Below are 21,441 nucleotides of genomic sequence, written 5' to 3'. Positions count from 1 at the left end.
TAATTATTTCCTTAATGATAAGCATTATCCCTTAAAAAAATTGAGATTTATCAGTCATAGCAGCGGAGCTATGGCAAAATTTTTATAAAAATTATGCATAAAATAATCTCATTCAAAGCATAAAAAGAGGACTTCCTACCATATTCTAGGAATTATCATCCTAGATTAATTGAAAGAATTTCATTACAATCATGGAGAAATTGAATTTTAATATTATGCATAAAGGATAAGTTTTTAGATCAAAAGTGTTATTTTTACCATTTTTATTTCATGCATAGAAGTATGCATAATGGATAAATTTTTATATCAAAAGTGTTATTTTTACCATTTTTATTTCATGCATAGAAGTATGCATAAAGGAAAAATTTTTATATCAAAAGTGTTACTTTTATCATTTTTAATTTTCATGCATAGAAGTATGCATAAAGGAAAAATTTTTATATCAAAAGTGTTACTTTTATCATATTGGATTTCATGCATATAGGTATGCATAAAAGATATTCTTTTTATACTAAAAGTATGATTTTCCTCATAAATGGATTTTATGCTTAACTTAGATGCATAAGAGAAATTCTTTTATTCTAAAAGTATAATTCCCTACCAAATTGAAATCATGCATAAGAAGATGCATAAAAGATTGATTTTAATTTCGAAAGTGTTAGTCTCCTTAAAGGGAATTTATGTATAAATAAATGTGTAGAGAAATCTTATATCAAATAAAAGAATTCTCTTTAAAAAAAAAAAAGATATGAAATGTGATAAGAGGTGTATGAGATGTGATAAGAATTGATAAGATGCGTATGGAAAGTGATAGGATGTGATAAGAGGTGTGATAAGAGGTGATAAGATGCTTATGAAATAAGTTAGGATGTGATAAGATGAATTAAGATGTGTATGGGGGGATGAGGTAAGAAGTGTATGTGATAGGATAAGATGTATATGGGTTGTGATAGGGCGAGAATGGATGTGATGTAAAAGATTAGATGTGAAGGTATATGGGGTTATATAAATGGGAATGTGAAAATAGATGTATGTATGTGGATGTGTGGATATGGAGATGGGAGTGTGGATGTATGAACATGAAAATGGATATATGCATGAAGATGTATATGCATAGATGTAAATGTGGATGTAGATGTGGATGTATAGATGTGAATGGATGTGGATGTATAGATGTGAATGGAAATGTGGATGTGGATGTATGTGAATGTGGATGTAGATGTGGATGTATAGATGTGAATGTGGAATGTGGATGTGGATGTATGTATGTATGTGGATGTAGATGTGGATGTATAGATGTGAATGGGAATGGGGATGTGGATGTATGTGAATGTGAATGTAGATGTGGATGTATGTGAATGTGAATGTAGATGTGAATGTGGAATGTGGATGTATAGATGTGGATGTATGGGAATGTGGATGTGGATGTATGTGAATGTGAATGTAGATGTGGATGTATAGATGTGAATGTGGAATGTGGATGTGGATGTATGTATGTATGTGGATGTAGATGTGGATGTATGGATGTGTATGTATGAATGTGGATATGGGATGTGGATGTATAAATGAGGATGTGAAAATGGAGGTAAGCATGTAGATGTGGATGCATGTATGTGAATGTGAATGTAGATGTGAATGTGGAATGTGGATGTATAGATGTGGATGTATGGGAATGTGGATGTGGATGTATGTGAATGTGAATGTAGATGTGGATGTATAGATGTGAATGTGGAATGTGGAATGTGGATGTGGATGTATGTATGTATGTGGATGTAGATGTGGATGTATGGATGTGTATGTATGAATGTGGATATGGGATGTGGATGTATAAATGAGGATGTGAAAATGGAGGTAAGCATGTAGATGTGGATGCATGGATGTGAATGTGGATGTGGATGTGGATGTGGATATGGATGTGTATGTATGAATGTGGATATGGGATGTGGATGTATAAATGAGGATGTGAAAATGGAGATAAGCATGTAGATGTGGATGTATGGATGTGAATGTGGATGTGGATGTGGATGTATGGATGTGGATATGGATGTGAATATATGATATGTGATGTGAAGGAATCTGAAGTGAAGAGATGGAAAAGGAGGTGATTGGATGAGTACACATATACATGGAATGTGGAATAAGTAATGTGGATTAATGAGGGATAATGTGAAAAAATGAGAGTTAATATAGAAACTGTATTTGTAAACTGTTTGTAAATGCTGTTTGTAAATGGCTGTTTTATGTCAAGAATGCTGGGGAAGCATTTTGACCGTCTTGTGATTAAGGTCGTGGAGACCTAACTGATAAAGTTGCAACTGCTGACGGAGAGTCAATGGAGGACGTCTCGCGTAGCAAGGTCGACCGAGGTCTTGACCAGCCTCGGTTCGATTAAAATGGTGAGCTTCCGGTACGGTGGATGAGGGACCAAGGAAGCGGCCTATGAGTGAAGCGCTAGGTCACCTGTGAAGGATCCTAGAGGGTGCTGACCATACGGTGCTCGGGCTCTGGGTCGCCTAGGATACCCACGCGTGCGTCGAGGAAGATATTGGAACAAGGAGTAAGAGTTGTTTTGTGAAACCGGGCATGGATCTGGTTGACTGACCTTGCTGGTCCTCAACGGATGAGTCCATGGCTCTTTTATATGGATCTGTTGGTTGATCTTGCTGATCTTCAACGAGAGTCCATCTTGATAAATGATTATATTGCCGAGTATTATGGGCTAGGAACTATGGAAACGGCCTCTGAGTGGACAGGTGGTGAGCGTTCTAGTTGCCAATGATGCCATAGATACTCTGATGATGAAGGAATGATGGGAAATTTGAGAATCAACCGGATAATTTGGAAGACTGTGATCAGTGGTACTATGGTTTCATTAAAGGATTGTTTTAAAGTTAGCTGATGCTAAGAATAAGGCAATTTCATATTGGGTGTGTAAGTGGTGTGTCTAATTTTATGTTTGCATGAACTTCCGGCTAGGGGGCCTTGGAACTCTTTTCCTTGGTACCCGGGACAAAACCTAACCAAATTCCAAATTGGATCCCATCACTACAGTGGTTGGGCGGTTGGCTAACCCATGGGATCGGATGGGGTTAGGCTGGACTGATGGATCCGTAAATCGAGACTCAACTTTTGTTAATACGATAGATAAAGTAAATCCCGGACAGTAATTGTTCTATGGATAGGAATCAACGGCTGTGCCTCTTGAATGGGGAAAAAAGCGTTGATCCCAATGATCCAAGTGCAAGTTTCTTCCTTGATCTGATCTAGTATCTTGAAGATACAATTGGATCAGCTTGATCAGAAATGATCTTGTCTTCGTTAGAGAAAAAAATTATCCTGGTGGAATCGCCCGTGCTTTCCGGTAAGGGAAGTTTTTTCCGGGTTCGGTTTTGGAAAAACCGACGGATTAGTCTCTTGTCCGGATATCCGTGGACGAGGCCCCGAATGTGGGACCCCTGTCCCGCGCGAGAAGTGCTACTTCCGCTGCTAGTACCCGAATCCGTTGCTCGGTGGGAACAGGGGGACCTCACAATACTTTACATCAAAATCATATCCATACAAAATTTGGATCCATCATCTTAGTCTCATGTTTAATTGTGGTTGAGTAAAGATCCATTTTTAAACTTTTGTGGTCAGGCATTAATTGAAATTTACTTTCTAAAAGATAAAGTCTCTAAATCTTGACAACATGAATCATAGCTAGTCATTCTAAATCATGTGTAGGATGGGATAATTTTTTTGTGTGGTCAGAGCTTCTTGGATTCATAAGCCATGGGATGGCTTTCTTGGATTAAAATTCCACCATTGGCTTGACCATTGTGTCAACTAATATCCCAAACGGTTTCAAAAAATCAGGCAGCCTTAAAACAAGAAAGGTTACCAGTACAATGGTTTTAGCTTATCAAAGCTACTGTACAAATCATGGGTCTAGTTGAAACGCAGATCCTTCTTGAGTGAATATTCTTGTGAGCGGGGCAATAACTTTGGCAGAATCATTGACAAATATCCTACACCAACCTGTTAATCTTAAAAATCCACAAACTTCTCTTGATGTCTTTAAAATTGGCCATTGGGTGGTGAGAGAGAGAGAGAGAGAGAGAGAGAGAGAGAGGATATGTGTTTGAGGGCATATTTTACTTGAGAGAGGTTGGTTAAGGGGGGATAGCCTGCACAAAAACAAACGTTGCTAGTGTGAGAGAAAAAGAGTGAAGGGTTACATTTTTTTGATAACTTTTGGAAATCCTAGGGGTTCCTTTTTTAATCTTTCACACATCTTGTCCACGCTAACCCTCTCTATCTGAAACCTCTCCGCACTTTTTTCCAATTCACAATTGAAACCTGGACCTTGTGCATTTACACTACCCATCTACCGTGTTTCCTATTTAGGGTGGGGTTACTCACACGCTTGGGTGTGATTGAGTCATTCAGACATGAGTGTAATTGAGTACTCTTGGGGCTTTTTTGTAGGAATTCCTACATTCCTAGTTTTGTTCACATGTAGTGTGAGTCCTTGTGCATTGCTAGCCTTTATTCACACACTTAGGGCATTGAAGGCACACTTTGGGGGTTTTATAGAGCTTGTTCACACTTTGAGCATTGATTGTGGTTTTTTCACACGCATTGTGCATCGTGTTTTGGCTTACTACTTTTACCCTTCATCTGATCCCCATGGTGCGACTTCACTCATCATTGACATCATTTTGATAGCATTTCTACTTGTTGTGATTGGTAGAAGAGCATTGTTCATGCATTATCATCATGGCTCTACAATTGCTAGTTTGATTTTCCATCTCGTGTCATAAATCAATTCTCTTTTGCTGTATTTGCACATGCTTTTGGAACTTTGAGGCTTAGACCTCTACATCTCACTCACCGATTTCTTGCTATGCCGAGGTGACATATTCATGTCAATATTAGTTGTTCAAGCTTCAGAGTTTGATGCCTAGTCATTTGGGGCATTTGTTCAATGAGGAGGAGATGTGTGCCAAAAGGTCCAAGTGGAGACTTCATTGCTTTGTTACATCGACAAAGATGGTTTGGCACTGTTTGCATGGGCTGATTTTTATTTTGATGACATGATTGAGTGTCCCACACTATTGTGTCATCGTGATTATGTTCTTGATGAGGATGCCGACTATACACCGATACGGTTTCATGAGGATGGATGACCCAATGTAGTAGATAGATAATATGCCTCACCAAACTGTATTGTGTCTAGACCTATTCTAGAAGTGGGGCTTGGACTTTGGGTGACCATTCAAACCTGTAGCCTAGAAACAGGAAACAAGCACGTCTCGGTATAGTAGCAACACATTATTGCACCAAATGGGTGGAGGCAAAGACAATGAGGGAATGCAAAGTAGACTCAATTGTTGCCAAGTTCTTATATGAGGTTATCTCATGAGACAAGGTTTGGGTCTCCCAATTAAGCTAGTAAAGTGATCAAGACACCCACTTCCTAAATGAGGTGATCAAGAAACTTCTGGAACAGCACATGGTCATGCACAAAAATTCCCTAATATATTCTGTCCCGTAGGCAAATGGCCAAGCCTAGTCAGGACCCATAAGATTTCGAGAGGAATTCTAATCCATATATACCCCTACAAAAATGGCCAATCCAAGTCACAACCACTCATCTTGGAAAAGAAATTCTAATGAAAACGGTGAATGAGAATAGGAACTATTGGGATAGGAAACTACACTCTACATTATGGAATTTTTGAGTAGCCCACAAGGACACAACTAGCCTTACACACCTTTCATTATGGTATGGAAAGGTAGTAGTACCCATATAATTCTTAGTGCCTAGTCTTAGAAAAACTATCACAGAAAGGTCAAGTCCAAAAGACTTAGAGAACCATAGAATTTAAGTTGATTGAACTGGATGAAGAAAGAGGACTTAGCACCTGGATCACTAAGATAATGCAAAAGAGGAAGAAGATATAGGTGAGCACAAACAACAAGCTAAAAAAATATTTGAAGAAGGAGATGATGTCCTATTATTCAATTCAAGAATAGGGATGCATATTGGCAAGCTGAAAATGAGGTGGAGGGCGTTGAAGGCACACTTTGGGGGTTTTATAGAGCTTGGTCACACTTTGAGCATTGATTGTGGTTTTTCACACGCATTGTGCATCGTCTTTTGGCTTACTACTTTTACCCTTCATCTGATCCCCATGGTGCAACTTCACTCATCATTGACATCATTTTGATAGCATTTCTACTTGTTGTGATTGGTAGAAAAGCATTGTTCATGCCATCTCGTGTCCTGTATCATATCTCTTTTGCTGCATTCGCACATGCCTTAGGCACTTTGAGGCTTAGACCTCTACACCACACTCACCGATTTCTTGCTATGATGAGGTGACAGACTTCATTGCTTTGTTACATCCACAAAGATGGTTTGGCACTGTTTGCATGAGCTGATTCTTATTTTGATGACATGATTGAGTGTCCCACACTTTTGTGTCATCATGATCATGTTCTTGATGATGAGGATGCCGACTACATCGATACGGTTTCATGAGGATGATCATGTAATAGATAAGATGCCTCACCAAATTGTATTGTGTCTAGACCTATTCTAGAAGTGGGGCTTGGACTTTGGGTGACCATTCAAACTTGTAGCCTAGAAATAGGAAACAAGCACGTCTCGGTAGTAGCAACACATTATTGCACCAAATGGGTGGAGGCAAAGACAATGAGGAAATGCAAAGTAGACTCAATTGTTGCCAAGTTCTTATATGAGGTTATCTCATGAGACAAGGTTTGGGTCTCCCAATTAAGCTAGTAAAGTGATCAAGACACCCACTTCCTAAATGAGGTGATCAGGAAACTGATGGAACAGCACATGGTCGTGCACAAAAATTCCCCAATATATTGTCCCGTAGGCAAATGGCCAAGCCTAGTCAGGACCCATAAGATTTCGAGAGGAATTCTAATCCATATATTCCCCCCTATGAAAATGGCCAATCCAAGTCACAACAGCCACTCATATTGGAAAAGAAATTCTAATCAAAACGATGAATGAGAATAGGAACTATTGGGATAGGAAACTACACTCTACATTATGGGATTTTTGAATAGCCCACAAGGACACAACTAGCCTCACACACCTTTCATTATGGTATGGAAAGGTAGTAGTACCCGTATAATTCTTAGTGGCCTAGTCTTAGAAAAACTATCACAGAAAGGTCAAGTCCAAAAGACTCAGAGAACCATAGAATTTAGGTTGATTGAACTGGATGAAGAAAGAGGACTTAGCACCTGGATCACTAAGATAATGCAAAAGACGAAGAAGATATAGGTGAGCACGAACAACAAGCTAAAAAAATATTTGAAGAAGGAGATGATGTCCTATTATTCAATTCAAGAATAGGGATGCATATTGGCAAGTTGAAAATGAGGTGGACTAAAACCTACAAAACATAAAGCCCAAAGATGGCAGTAATGGTACCCATGATTTTTAGAGTAGCTTTGATAAGCTAACGGCTATATATCGGTAACCTTTCTTGTTTTGAGGTTGCCTGATTTTTCAATACCTTTTTAGATAGTAGTTGAAGGGATAATAAAAATAACAGCAACAAATGATTTTTTGCTAAACAGCATCAGCACAGCTACATTTCCTTTTCCTAGCATTAGCAACTACATTTTCTTTTTCTAGCCTATACTTTACATCAAAATCATATCCATACAAAATTTGGATCCATCATCTTAGTCTCATGTTTAATTGTGGTTGAGTAAAGATCCATTTTTAAACTTTTGTGGTCAGGCATTAATTGAAATTTACTTTCTAAAAGATAAAGTCTCTAAATCTTGACAACATGAATCATAGCTAGTCATTCTAAATCATGTGTAGGATGGGATAATTTTTTTGTGTGGTCAGAGCTTCTTGGATTCATAAGCCATGGGATGGCTTTCTTGGATTAAAATTCCACCATTGGCTTGACCATTGTGTCAACTAATATCCCAAACGGTTTCAAAAAATCAGGCAGCCTTAAAACAAGAAAGGTTACCAGTACAATGGTTTTAGCTTATCAAAGCTACTGTACAAATCATGGGTCTAGTTGAAACGCAGATCCTTCTTGAGTGAATATTCTTGTGAGCGGGGCAATAACTTTGGCAGAATCATTGACAAATATCCTACACCAACCTGTTAATCTTAAAAATCCACAAACTTCTCTTGATGTCTTTAAAATTGGCCATTGGGTGGTGAGAGAGAGAGAGAGAGAGAGAGAGAGGATATGTGTTTGAGGGCATATTTCACTTGAGAGAGGTTGGTTAAGGGGGGATAGCCTGCACAAAAACAAACGTTGCTAGTGTGAGAGAAAAAGAGTGAAGGGTTACATTTTTTTGATAACTTTTGGAAATCCTAGGGGTTCCTTTTTTAATCTTTCACACATCTTGTCCACGCTAACCCTCTCTATCTGAAACCTCTCCGCACTTTTTTCCAATTCACAATTGAAACCTGGACCTTGTGCATTTACACTACCCATCTACCGTGTTTCCTATTTAGGGTGGGGTTACTCACACGCTTGGGTGTGATTGAGTCATTCAGACATGAGTGTAATTGAGTACTCTTGGGGCTTTTTTGTAGGAATTCCTACATTCCTAGTTTTGTTCACATGTAGTGTGAGTCCTTGTGCATTGCTAGCCTTTATTCACACACTTAGGGCATTGAAGGCACACTTTGGGGGTTTTATAGAGCTTGTTCACACTTTGAGCATTGATTGTGGTTTTTTCACAGGCATTGTGCATCGTGTTTTGGCTTACTACTTTTACCCTTCATCTGATCCCCATGGTGCGACTTCACTCATCATTGACATCATTTTGATAGCATTTCTACTTGTTGTGATTGGTAGAAGAGCATTGTTCATGCATTATCATCATGGCTCTACAATTGCTAGTTTGATTTTCCATCTCGTGTCATAAATCAATTCTCTTTTGCTGTATTCGCACATGCTTTTGGAACTTTGAGGCTTAGACCTCTACATCTCACTCACCGATTTCTTGCTATGCCGAGGTGACATATTCATGTCAATATTAGTTGTTCAAGCTTCAGAGTTTGATGCTGGGGCATTTGTTCAATGAGGAGGAGATGTGTGCCAAAAGGTCCAAGTGGAGACTTCATTGCTTTGTTACATCGACAAAGATGGTTTGGCACTGTTTGCATGGGCTGATTTTTATTTTGATGACATGATTGAGTGTCCCACACTATTGTGTCTCTTTTGCTGCATTCGCACATGCCTTAGGCACTTTGAGGCTTAGACCTCTACATCACACTCACCGATTTCTTGCTATGATGAGGTGACAGACTTCATTGCTTTGTTACATCGACAAAGATGGTTTGGCACTGTTTGCATGGGCTGATTCTTATTTTGATGACATGATTGAGTGTCCCACACTTTTGTGTCATCATGATCATGTCCTTGATGATGAGGATGCCGACTACATCGATACGGTTTCATGAGGATGATCGTGTAATAGATAAGATGCCTCACCAAATTGTATTGTGTCTAGACCTATTCTAGAAGTGGGGCTTGGACTTTGGGTGACCATTCAAACTTGTAGCCCAGAAATAGGAAACAAGCACGTCTCGGTAGTAGCAACACATTATTGCACCAAATGGGTGGAGGCAAAGACAATGAGGAAATGCAAAGTAGACTCAATTGTTGCCAAGTTCTTATATGAGGTTATCTCATGAGACAAGGTTTGGGTCTCCCAATTAAGCTAGTAAAGTGATCAAGACACCCACTTCCTAAATGAGGTGATCAGGAAACTGATGGAACAGCACATGGTCGTGCACAAAAATTCCCCAATATATTGTCCCGTAGGCAAATGGCCAAGCCTAGTCAGGACCCATAAGATTTCGAGAGGAATTCTAATCCATATATTCCCCCCTATGAAAATGGCCAATCCAAGTCACAACAGCCACTTATATTGGAAAAGAAATTCTAATCAAAACGATGAATGAGAATAGGAACTATTGGGATAGGAAACTACACTCTACATTATGGGATTTTTGAATAGCCCACAAGGACACAACTAGCCTCACACACCTTTCATTATGGTATGGAAAGGTAGTAGTACCCGTATAATTCTTAGTGGCCTAGTCTTAGAAAAACTATCACAGAAAGGTCAAGTCCAAAAGACTCAGAGAACCATAGAATTTAGGTTGATTGAACTGGATGAAGAAAGAGGACTTAGCACCTGGATCACTAAGATAATGCAAAAGACGAAGAAGATATAGGTGAGCACGAACAACAAGCTAAAAAAATATTTGAAGAAGGAGATGATGTCCTATTATTCAATTCCAGAATAGGGATGCATATTGGCAAGTTGAAAATGAGGTGGACTAAAACCTACAAAACATAAAGCCCAAAGATGGCAATAATGGTACCCATGATTTTTAGAGTAGCTTTGATAAGCTAACGGCTATATATCGGTAACCTTTCTTGTTTTGAGGTTGCCTGATTTTTCAATACCTTTTTAGATAGTAGTTGAAGGGATAATAAAAATAACAGCAACAAATGATTTTTTGCTAAACAGCATCAGCACAGCTACATTTCCTTTTCCTAGCATTAGCAACTACATTTTCTTTTTCTAGCCTATACTTTACATCAAAATCATATCCATACAAAATTTGGATCCATCATCTTAGTCTCATGTTTAATTGTGGTTGAGTAAAGATCCATTTTTAAACTTTTGTGGTCAGGCATTAATTGAAATTTACTTTCTAAAAGATAAAGTCTCTAAATCTTGACAACATGAATCATAGCTAGTCATTCTAAATCATGTGTAGGATGGGATAATTTTTTTGTGTGGTCAGAGCTTCTTGGATTCATAAGCCATGGGATGGCTTTCTTGGATTAAAATTCCACCATTGGCTTGACCATTGTGTCAACTAATATCCCAAACGGTTTCAAAAAATCAGGCAGCCTTAAAACAAGAAAGGTTACCAGTACAATGGTTTTAGCTTATCAAAGCTACTGTACAAATCATGGGTCTAGTTGAAACGCAGATCCTTCTTGAGTGAATATTCTTGTGAGCGGGGCAATAACTTTGGCAAAATCATTGACAAATATCCTACACCAACCTGTTAATCTTAAAAATCCACAAACTTCTCTTGATGTCTTTAAAATTGGCCATTGGGTGGTGAGAGAGAGAGAGAGAGAGAGAGAGAGAGAGAGAGAGAGAGAGGATATGTGTTTGAGGGCATATTTCACTTGAGAGAGGTTGGTTAAGGGGGGATAGCCTGCACAAAAACAAACGTTGCTAGTGTGAGAGAAAAAGAGTGAAGGGTTACATTTTTTTGATAACTTTTGGAAATCCTAGGGGTTCCTTTTTTAATCTTTCACACATCTTGTCCACGCTAACCCTCTCTATCTGAAACCTCTCCGCACTTTTTTCCAATTCACAATTGAAACCTGGACCTTGTGCATTTACACTACCCATCTACCGTGTTTCCTATTTAGGGTGGGGTTACTCACACGCTTGGGTGTGATTGAGTCATTCAGACATGAGTGTAATTGAGTACTCTTGGGGCTTTTTTGTAGGAATTCCTACATTCCTAGTTTTGTTCACATGTAGTGTGAGTCCTTGTGCATTGCTAGCCTTTATTCACACACTTAGGGCATTGAAGGCACACTTTGGGGGTTTTATAGAGCTTGTTCACACTTTGAGCATTGATTGTGGTTTTTTCACAGGCATTGTGCATCGTGTTTTGGCTTACTACTTTTACCCTTCATCTGATCCCCATGGTGCGACTTCACTCATCATTGACATCATTTTGATAGCATTTCTACTTGTTGTGATTGGTAGAAGAGAATTGTTCATGCATTATCATCATGGCTCTACAATTGCTAGTTTGATTTTCCATCTCGTGTCATAAATCAATTCTCTTTTGCTGTATTCGCACATGCTTTTGGAACTTTGAGGCTTAGACCTCTACATCTCACTCACCGATTTCTTGCTATGCCGAGGTGACATATTCATGTCAATATTAGTTGTTCAAGCTTCAGAGTTTGATGCTGGGGCATTTGTTCAATGAGGAGGAGATGTGTGCCAAAAGGTCCAAGTGGAGACTTCATTGCTTTGTTACATCGACAAAGATGGTTTGGCACTGTTTGCATGGGCTGATTTTTATTTTGATGACATGATTGAGTGTCCCACACTATTGTGTCTCTTTTGCTGCATTCGCACATGCCTTAGGCACTTTGAGGCTTAGACCTCTACATCACACTCACCGATTTCTTGCTATGATGAGGTGACAGACTTCATTGCTTTGTTACATCGACAAAGATGGTTTGGCACTGTTTGCATGGGCTGATTCTTATTTTGATGACATGATTGAGTGTCCCACACTTTTGTGTCATCATGATCATGTTCTTGATGATGAGGATGCCGACTACATCGATACGGTTTCATGAGGATGATCGTGTAATAGATAAGATGCCTCACCAAATTGTATTGTGTCTAGACCTATTCTAGAAGTGGGGCTTGGACCTTGGGTGACCATTCAAACTTGTAGCCCAGAAATAGGAAACAAGCACGTCTCGGTAGTAGCAACACATTATTGCACCAAATGGGTGGAGGCAAAGACAATGAGGAAATGCAAAGTAGACTCAATTGTTGCCAAGTTCTTATATGAGGTTATCTCATGAGACAAGGTTTGGGTCTCCCAATTAAGCTAGTAAAGTGATCAAGACACCCACTTCCTAAATGAGGTGATCAGGAAACTGATGGAACAGCACATGGTCGTGCACAAAAATTCCCCAATATATTGTCCCGTAGGCAAATGGCCAAGCCTAGTCAGGACCCATAAGATTTCGAGAGGAATTCTAATCCATATATTCCCCCCTATGAAAATGGCCAATCCAAGTCACAACAGCCACTTCTATTGGAAAAGAAATTCTAATCAAAACGATGAATGAGAATAGGAACTATTGGGATAGGAAACTACACTCTACATTATGGGATTTTTGAATAGCCCACAAGGACACAACTAGCCTCACACACCTTTCATTATGGTATGGAAAGGTAGTAGTACCCGTATAATTCTTAGTGGCCTAGTCTTAGAAAAACTATCACAGAAAGGTCAAGTCCAAAAGACTCAGAGAACCATAGAATTTAGGTTGATTGAACTGGATGAAGAAAGAGGACTTAGCACCTGGATCACTAAGATAATGCAAAAGACGAAGAAGATATAGGTGAGCACGAACAACAAGCTAAAAAAATATTTGAAGAAGGAGATGATGTCCTATTATTCAATTCTAGAATAGGGATGCATATTGGCAAGTTGAAAATGAGGTGGACTAAAACCTACAAAACATAAAGCCCAAAGATGGCAATAATGGTACCCATGATTTTTAGAGTAGCTTTGATAAGCTAACGGCTATATATCGGTAACCTTTCTTGTTTTGAGGTTGCCTGATTTTTCAATACCTTTTTAGATAGTAGTTGAAGGGATAATAAAAATAACAGCAACAAATGATTTTTTGCTAAACAGCATCAGCACAGCTACATTTCCTTTTCCTAGCATTAGCAACTACATTTTCTTTTTCTAGCCTATACTTTACATCAAAATCATATCCATACAAAATTTGGATCCATCATCTTAGTCTCATGTTTAATTGTGGTTGAGTAAAGATCCATTTTTAAACTTTTGTGGTCAGGCATTAATTGAAATTTACTTTCTAAAAGATAAAGTCTTTAAATCTTGACAACATGAATCATAGCTAGTCATTCTAAATCATGTGTAGGATGGGATAATTTTTTTGTGTGGTCAGAGCTTCTTGGATTCATAAGCCATGGGATGGCTTTCTTGGATTAAAATTCCACCATTGGCTTGACCATTGTGTCAACTAATATCCCAAACGGTTTCAAAAAATCAGGCAGCCTTAAAACAAGAAAGGTTACCAGTACAATGGTTTTAGCTTATCAAAGCTACTGTACAAATCATGGGTCTAGTTGAAACGCAGATCCTTCTTGAGTGAATATTCTTGTGAGCGGGGCAATAACTTTGGCAGAATCATTGACAAATATCCTACACCAACCTGTTAATCTTAAAAATCCACAAACTTCTCTTGATGTCTTTAAAATTGGCCATTGGGTGGTGAGAGAGAGAGAGAGAGAGAGAGAGAGAGGATATGTGTTTGAGGGCATATTTCACTTGAGAGAGGTTGGTTAAGGGGGGATAGCCTGCACAAAAACAAACGTTGCTAGTGTGAGAGAAAAAGAGTGAAGGGTTACATTTTTTTGATAACTTTTGGAAATCCTAGGGGTTCCTTTTTTAATCTTTCACACATCTTGTCCACGCTAACCCTCTCTATCTGAAACCTCTCCGCACTTTTTTCCAATTCACAATTGAAACCTGGACCTTGTGCATTTACACTACCCATCTACCGTGTTTCCTATTTAGGGTGGGGTTACTCACACGCTTGGGTGTGATTGAGTCATTCAGACATGAGTGTAATTGAGTACTCTTGGGGCTTTTTTGTAGGAATTCCTACATTCCTAGTTTTGTTCACATGTAGTGTGAGTCCTTGTGCATTGCTAGCCTTTATTCACACACTTAGGGCATTGAAGGCACACTTTGGGGGTTTTATAGAGCTTGTTCACACTTTGAGCATTGATTGTGGTTTTTTCACAGGCATTGTGCATCGTGTTTTGGCTTACTACTTTTACCCTTCATCTGATCCCCATGGTGCGACTTCACTCATCATTGACATCATTTTGATAGCATTTCTACTTGTTGTGATTGGTAGAAGAGCATTGTTCATGCATTATCATCATGGCTCTACAATTGCTAGTTTGATTTTCCATCTCGTGTCATAAATCAATTCTCTTTTGCTGTATTCGCACATGCTTTTGGAACTTTGAGGCTTAGACCTCTACATCTCACTCACCGATTTCTTGCTATGCCGAGGTGACATATTCATGTCAATATTAGTTGTTCAAGCTTCAGAGTTTGATGCTGGGGCATTTGTTCAATGAGGAGGAGATGTGTGCCAAAAGGTCCAAGTGGAGACTTCATTGCTTTGTTACATCGACAAAGATGGTTTGGCACTGTTTGCATGGGCTGATTTTTATTTTGATGACATGATTGAGTGTCCCACACTATTGTGTCTCTTTTGCTGCATTCGCACATGCCTTAGGCACTTTGAGGCTTAGACCTCTACATCACACTCACCGATTTCTTGCTATGATGAGGTGACAGACTTCATTGCTTTGTTACATCGACAAAGATGGTTTGGCACTGTTTGCATGGGCTGATTCTTATTTTGATGACATGATTGAGTGTCCCACACTTTTGTGTCATCATGATCATGTTCTTGATGATGAGGATGCCGACTACATCGATACGGTTTCATGAGGATGATCGTGTAATAGATAAGATGCCTCACCAAATTGTATTGTGTCTAGACCTATTCTAGAAGTGGGGCTTGGACCTTGGGTGACCATTCAAACTTGTAGCCCAGAAATAGGAAACAAGCACGTCTCGGTAGTAGCAACACATTATTGCACCAAATGGGTGGAGGCAAAGACAATGAGGAAATGCAAAGTAGACTCAATTGTTGCCAAGTTCTTATATGAGGTTATCTCATGAGACAAGGTTTGGGTCTCCCAATTAAGCTAGTAAAGTGATCAAGACACCCACTTCCTAAATGAGGTGATCAGGAAACTGATGGAACAGCACATGGTCGTGCACAAAAATTCCCCAATATATTGTCCCGTAGGCAAATGGCCAAGCCTAGTCAGGACCCATAAGATTTCAAGAGGAATTCTAATCCATATATTCCCCCCTATGAAAATGGCCAATCCAAGTCACAACAGCCACTTATATTGGAAAAGAAATTCTAATCAAAACGATGAATGAGAATAGGAACTATTGGGATAGGAAACTACACTCTACATTATGGGATTTTTGAATAGCCCACAAGGACACAACTAGCCTCACACACCTTTCATTATGGTATGGAAAGGTAGTAGTACCCGTATAATTCTTAGTGGCCTAGTCTTAGAAAAACTATCACAGAAAGGTCAAGTCCAAAAGACTCAGAGAACCATAGAATTTAGGTTGATTGAACTGGATGAAGAAAGAGGACTTAGCACCTGGATCACTAAGATAATGCAAAAGACGAAGAAGATATAGGTGAGCACGAACAACAAGCTAAAAAAATATTTGAAGAAGGAGATGATGTCCTATTATTCAATTCCAGAATAGGGATGCATATTGGCAAGTTGAAAATGAGGTGGACTAAAACCTACAAAACATAAAGCCCAAAGATGGCAATAATGGTACCCATGATTTTTAGAGTAGCTTTGATAAGCTAACGGCTATATATCGGTAACCTTTCTTGTTTTGAGGTTGCCTGATTTTTCAATACCTTTTTAGATAGTAGTTGAAGGGATAATAAAAATAACAGCAACAAATGATTTTTTGCTAAACAGCATCAGCACAGCTACATTTCCTTTTCCTAGCATTAGCAACTACATTTTCTTTTTCTAGCCTATACTTTACATCAAAATCATATCCATACAAAATTTGGATCCATCATCTTAGTCTCATGTTTAATTGTGGTTGAGTAAAGATCCATTTTTAAACTTTTGTGGTCAGGCATTAATTGAAATTTACTTTCTAAAAGATAAAGTCTCTAAATCTTGACAACATGAATCATAGCTAGTCATTCTAAATCATGTGTAGGATGGGATAATTTTTTTGTGTGGTCAGAGCTTCTTGGATTCATAAGCCATGGGATGGCTTTCTTGGATTAAAATTCCACCATTGGCTTGACCATTGTGTCAACTAATATCCCAAACGGTTTCAAAAAATCAGGCAGCCTTAAAACAAGAAAGGTTACCAGTACAATGGTTTTAGCTTATCAAAGCTACTGTACAAATCATGGGTCTAGTTGAAACGCAGATCCTTCTTGAGTGAATATTCTTGTGAGCGGGGCAATAACTTTGGCAGAATCATTGACAAATATCCTACACCAACCTGTTAATCTTAAAAATCCACAAACTTCTCTTGATGTCTTTAAAATTGGCCATTGGGTGGTGAGAGAGAGAGAGAGAGAGAGAGAGAGGATATGTGTTTGAGGGCATATTTTACTTGAGAGAGGTTGGTTAAGGGGGGATAGCCTGCACAAAAACAAACGTTGCTAGTGTGAGAGAAAAAGAGTGAAGGGTTACATTTTTTTGATAACTTTTGGAAATCCTAGGGGTTCCTTTTTTAATCTTTCACACATCTTGTCCACGCTAACCCTCTCTATCTGAAACCTCTCCGCACTTTTTTCCAATTCACAATTGAAACCTGGACCTTGTGCATTTACACTACCCATCTACCGTGTTTCCTATTTAGGGTGGGGTTACTCACACGCTTGGGTGTGATTGAGTCATTCAGACATGAGTGTAATTGAGTACTCTTGGGGCTTTTTTGTAGGAATTCCTACATTCCTAGTTTTGTTCACATGTAGTGTGAGTCCTTGTGCATTGCTAGCCTTTATTCACACACTTAGGGCATTGAAGGCACACTTTGGGGGTTTTATAGAGCTTGTTCACACTTTGAGCATTGATTGTGGTTTTTTCACAGGCATTGTGCATCGTGTTTTGGCTTACTACTTTTACCCTTCATCTGATCCCCATGGTGCGACTTCACTCATCATTGACATCATTTTGATAGCATTTCTACTTGTTGTGATTGGTAGAAGAGCATTGTTCATGCATTATCATCATGGCTCTACAATTGCTAGTTTGATTTTCCATCTCGTGTCATAAATCAATTCTCTTTTGCTGTATTCGCACATGCTTTTGGAACTTTGAGGCTTAGACCTCTACATCTCACTCACCGATTTCTTGCTATGCCGAGGTGACATATTCATGTCAATATTAGTTGTTCAAGCTTCAGAGTTTGATGCTGGGGCATTTGTTCAATGAGGAGGAGATGTGTGCCAAAAGGTCCAAGTGGAGACTTCATTGCTTTGTTACATCGACAAAGATGGTTTGGCACTGTTTGCATGGGCTGATTTTTATTTTGATGACATGATTGAGTGTCCCACACTATTGTGTCTCTTTTGCTGCATTCGCACATGCCTTAGGCACTTTGAGGCTTAGACCTCTACATCACACTCACCGATTTCTTGCTATGATGAGGTGACAGACTTCATTGCTTTGTTACATCGACAAAGATGGTTTGGCACTGTTTGCATGGGCTGATTCTTATTTTGATGACATGATTGAGTATCCCACACTTTTGTGTCATCATGATCATGTTCTTGATGATGAGGATGCCGACTACATCGATACGGTTTCATGAGGATGATCGTGTAATAGATAAGATGCCTCACCAAATTGTATTGTGTCTAGACCTATTCTAGAAGTGGGGCTTGGACCTTGGGTGACCATTCAAACTTGTAGCCCAGAAATAGGAAACAAGCACGTCTCGGTAGTAGCAACACATTATTGCACCAAATGGGTGGAGGCAAAGACAATGAGGAAATGCAAAGTAGACTCAATTGTTGCCAAGTTCTTATATGAGGTTATCTCATGAGACAAGGTTTGGGTCTCCCAATTAAGCTAGTAAAGTGATCAAGACACCCACTTCCTAAATGAGGTGATCAGGAAACTGATGGAACAGCACATGGTCGTGCACAAAAATTCCCCAATATATTGTCCCGTAGGCAAATGGCCAAGCCTAGTCAGGACCCATAAGATTTCGAGAGGAATTCTAATCCATATATTCCCCCTATGAAAATGGCCAATCCAAGTCACAACAGCCACTTATATTGGAAAAGAAATTCTAATCAAAACGATGAATGAGAATAGGAACTATTGGGATAGGAAACTACACTCTACATTATGGGATTTTTGAATAGCCCACAAGGACACAACTAGCCTCACACACCTTTCATTATGGTATGGAAAGGTAGTAGTACCCGTATAATTCTTAGTGGCCTAGTCTTAGAAAAACTATCACAGAAAGGTCAAGTCCAAAAGACTCAGAGAACCATAGAATTTAGGTTGATTGAACTGGATGAAGAAAGAGGACTTAGCACCTGGATCACTAAGATAATGCAAAAGACGAAGAAGATATAGGTGAGCACGAACAACAAGCTAAAAAAATATTTGAAGAAGGAGATGATGTCCTATTATTCAATTCCAGAATAGGGATGCATATTGGCAAGTTGAAAATGAGGTGGACTAAAACCTACAAAACATAAAGCCCAAAGATGGCAGTAATGGTACCCATGATTTTTAGAGTAGCTTTGATAAGCTAACGGCTATATATCGGTAACCTTTCTTGTTTTGAGGTTGCCTGATTTTTCAATACCTTTTTAGATAGTAGTTGAAGGGATAATAAAAATAACAGCAACAAATGATTTTTTGCTAAACAGCATCAGCACAGCTACATTTCCTTTTCCTAGCATTAGCAACTACATTTTCTTTTTCTAGCCTATACTTTAGATCAAAATCATATCCATACAAAATTTGGATCCATCATCTTAGTCTCATGTTTAATTGTGGTTGAGTAAAGATCCATTTTTAAACTTTTGTGGTCAGGCATTAATTGAAATTTACTTTCTAAAAGATAAAGTCTCTAAATCTTGACAACATGAATCATAGCTAGTCATTCTAAATCATGTGTAGGATGGGATAATTTTTTTGTGTGGTCAGAGCTTCTTGGATTCATAAGCCATGGGATGGCTTTCTTGGATTAAAATTCCACCATTGGCTTGACCATTGTGTCAACTAATATCCCAAAAGGTTTCAAAAAATCAGGCAGCCTTAAAACAAGAAAGGTTACCAGTACAATGGTTTTAGCTTATCAAAGCTACTGTACAAATCATGGGTCTAGTTGAAACGCAGATCCTTCTTGAGTGAATATTCTTGTGAGCGGGGCAATAACTTTGGCAGATTCATTGACAAATATCCTACACCAACCTGTTAATCTTAAAAATCCACAAACTTCTCTTGATGTCTTTAAAATTGGCCATTGGGTGGTGAGAGAGAGAGAGAGAGAGAGAGAGAGAGAGAGAGAGAGAGAGAGAGAGAGGATATGTGTTTGAGGGCATATTTCACTTGAGAGAGGTTGGTTAAGGGGGGATAGCCTGCACAAAAACAAAGAAGGTTGCTAGTGTGAGAGAAAAAGAGTGAAGGGTTACATTTTTTTGATAACTTTTGGAAATCCTAGGGGTTCCTTTTTTAATCTCACACATCTTGTCCACGCTAACCCTCTCTATCTGAAACCTCTCCGCACTTTTTCCCAATTCACAATTGAAACCTGGACCTTGTGCATTTACACTACCCATCTACCGTGTTTCCTATTTAGGGTGGGGTTACTCACACGCTTGGGTGTGATTGAGTCATTCAGACATGAGTGTAATTGAGTACTCTTGGGGCTTTTTTGTAGGAATTCCTACATTCCTAGTTTTGTTCACATGTAGTGTGAGTCCTTGTGCATTGCTAGCCTTTATTCACACACTTAGGGCATTGAAGGCACACTTTGGGGGTTTTATAGAGCTTGTTCACACTTTGAGCATTGATTGTGGTTTTTTCTTACGCATTGTGCATCGTGTTTTGGCTTACTACTTTTACCCTTCATCTGATCCCCATGGTGCGACTTCACTCATCATTGACATCATTTTGATAGCATTTCTACTTGTTGTGATTGGTAGAAGAGCATTGTTCATGCATTATCATCATGGCTCTACAATTGCTAGTTTGATTTTCCATCTCGTGTCATAAATCAATTCTCTTTTGCTGTATTCGCACATGCTTTTGGAACTTTGAGGCTTAGACCTCTACATCTCACTCACCGATTTCTTGCTATGCCGAGGTGACATATTCATGTCAATATTAGTTGTTCAAGCTTCAGAGTTTGATACCTAGTCATTTGGGGCATTTGTTCAATGAGGAGGAGATGTGTGCCAAAAGGTCCAAGTGGAGACTTCATTGCTTTGTTACATCGACAAAGATGGTTTGGCACTGTTTGCATGGGCTGATTTTTATTTTCGTGACATGATTGAGTGTCCCACACTATTGTGTCATCGTGATTATGTTCTTGATGAGGATGCCGACTATACACCGATACGGTTTCATGAGGATGGATGACCCAATGTAGTAGATAATATGCCTCACCAAACTGTATTGTGTCTAGACCTATTCTAGAAGTGGGGCTTGGACTTTGGGTGACCATTCAAACCTGTAGCCTAGAAACAGGAAACAAGCACGTCTCGGTATAGTAGCAACACATTATTGCACCAAATGGGTGGAGGCAAAGACAATGAGGGAATGCAAAGTAGACTCAATTGTTGCCAAGTTCTTATATGAGGTTATCTCATCAGACAAGGTTTGGGTCTCCCAATTAAGCTAGTAAAGTGATCAAGACACCCACTTCCCAAATGAGGTGATCAAGAAACTGATGGAACAGCACATGGTCAT

The sequence above is a fragment of the Cibotium barometz genome, chromosome 16 (genome assembly GCF_041138505.1).
Source record: "Cibotium barometz isolate CiBa-2024 chromosome 16, ASM4113850v1, whole genome shotgun sequence".
Classification (NCBI taxonomy): Eukaryota; Viridiplantae; Streptophyta; class Polypodiopsida; order Cyatheales; family Cibotiaceae; genus Cibotium; species Cibotium barometz.
The sequence above is the reverse complement of the archived record's forward strand: the minus strand, read 5'-3'. Positions refer to the sequence as shown.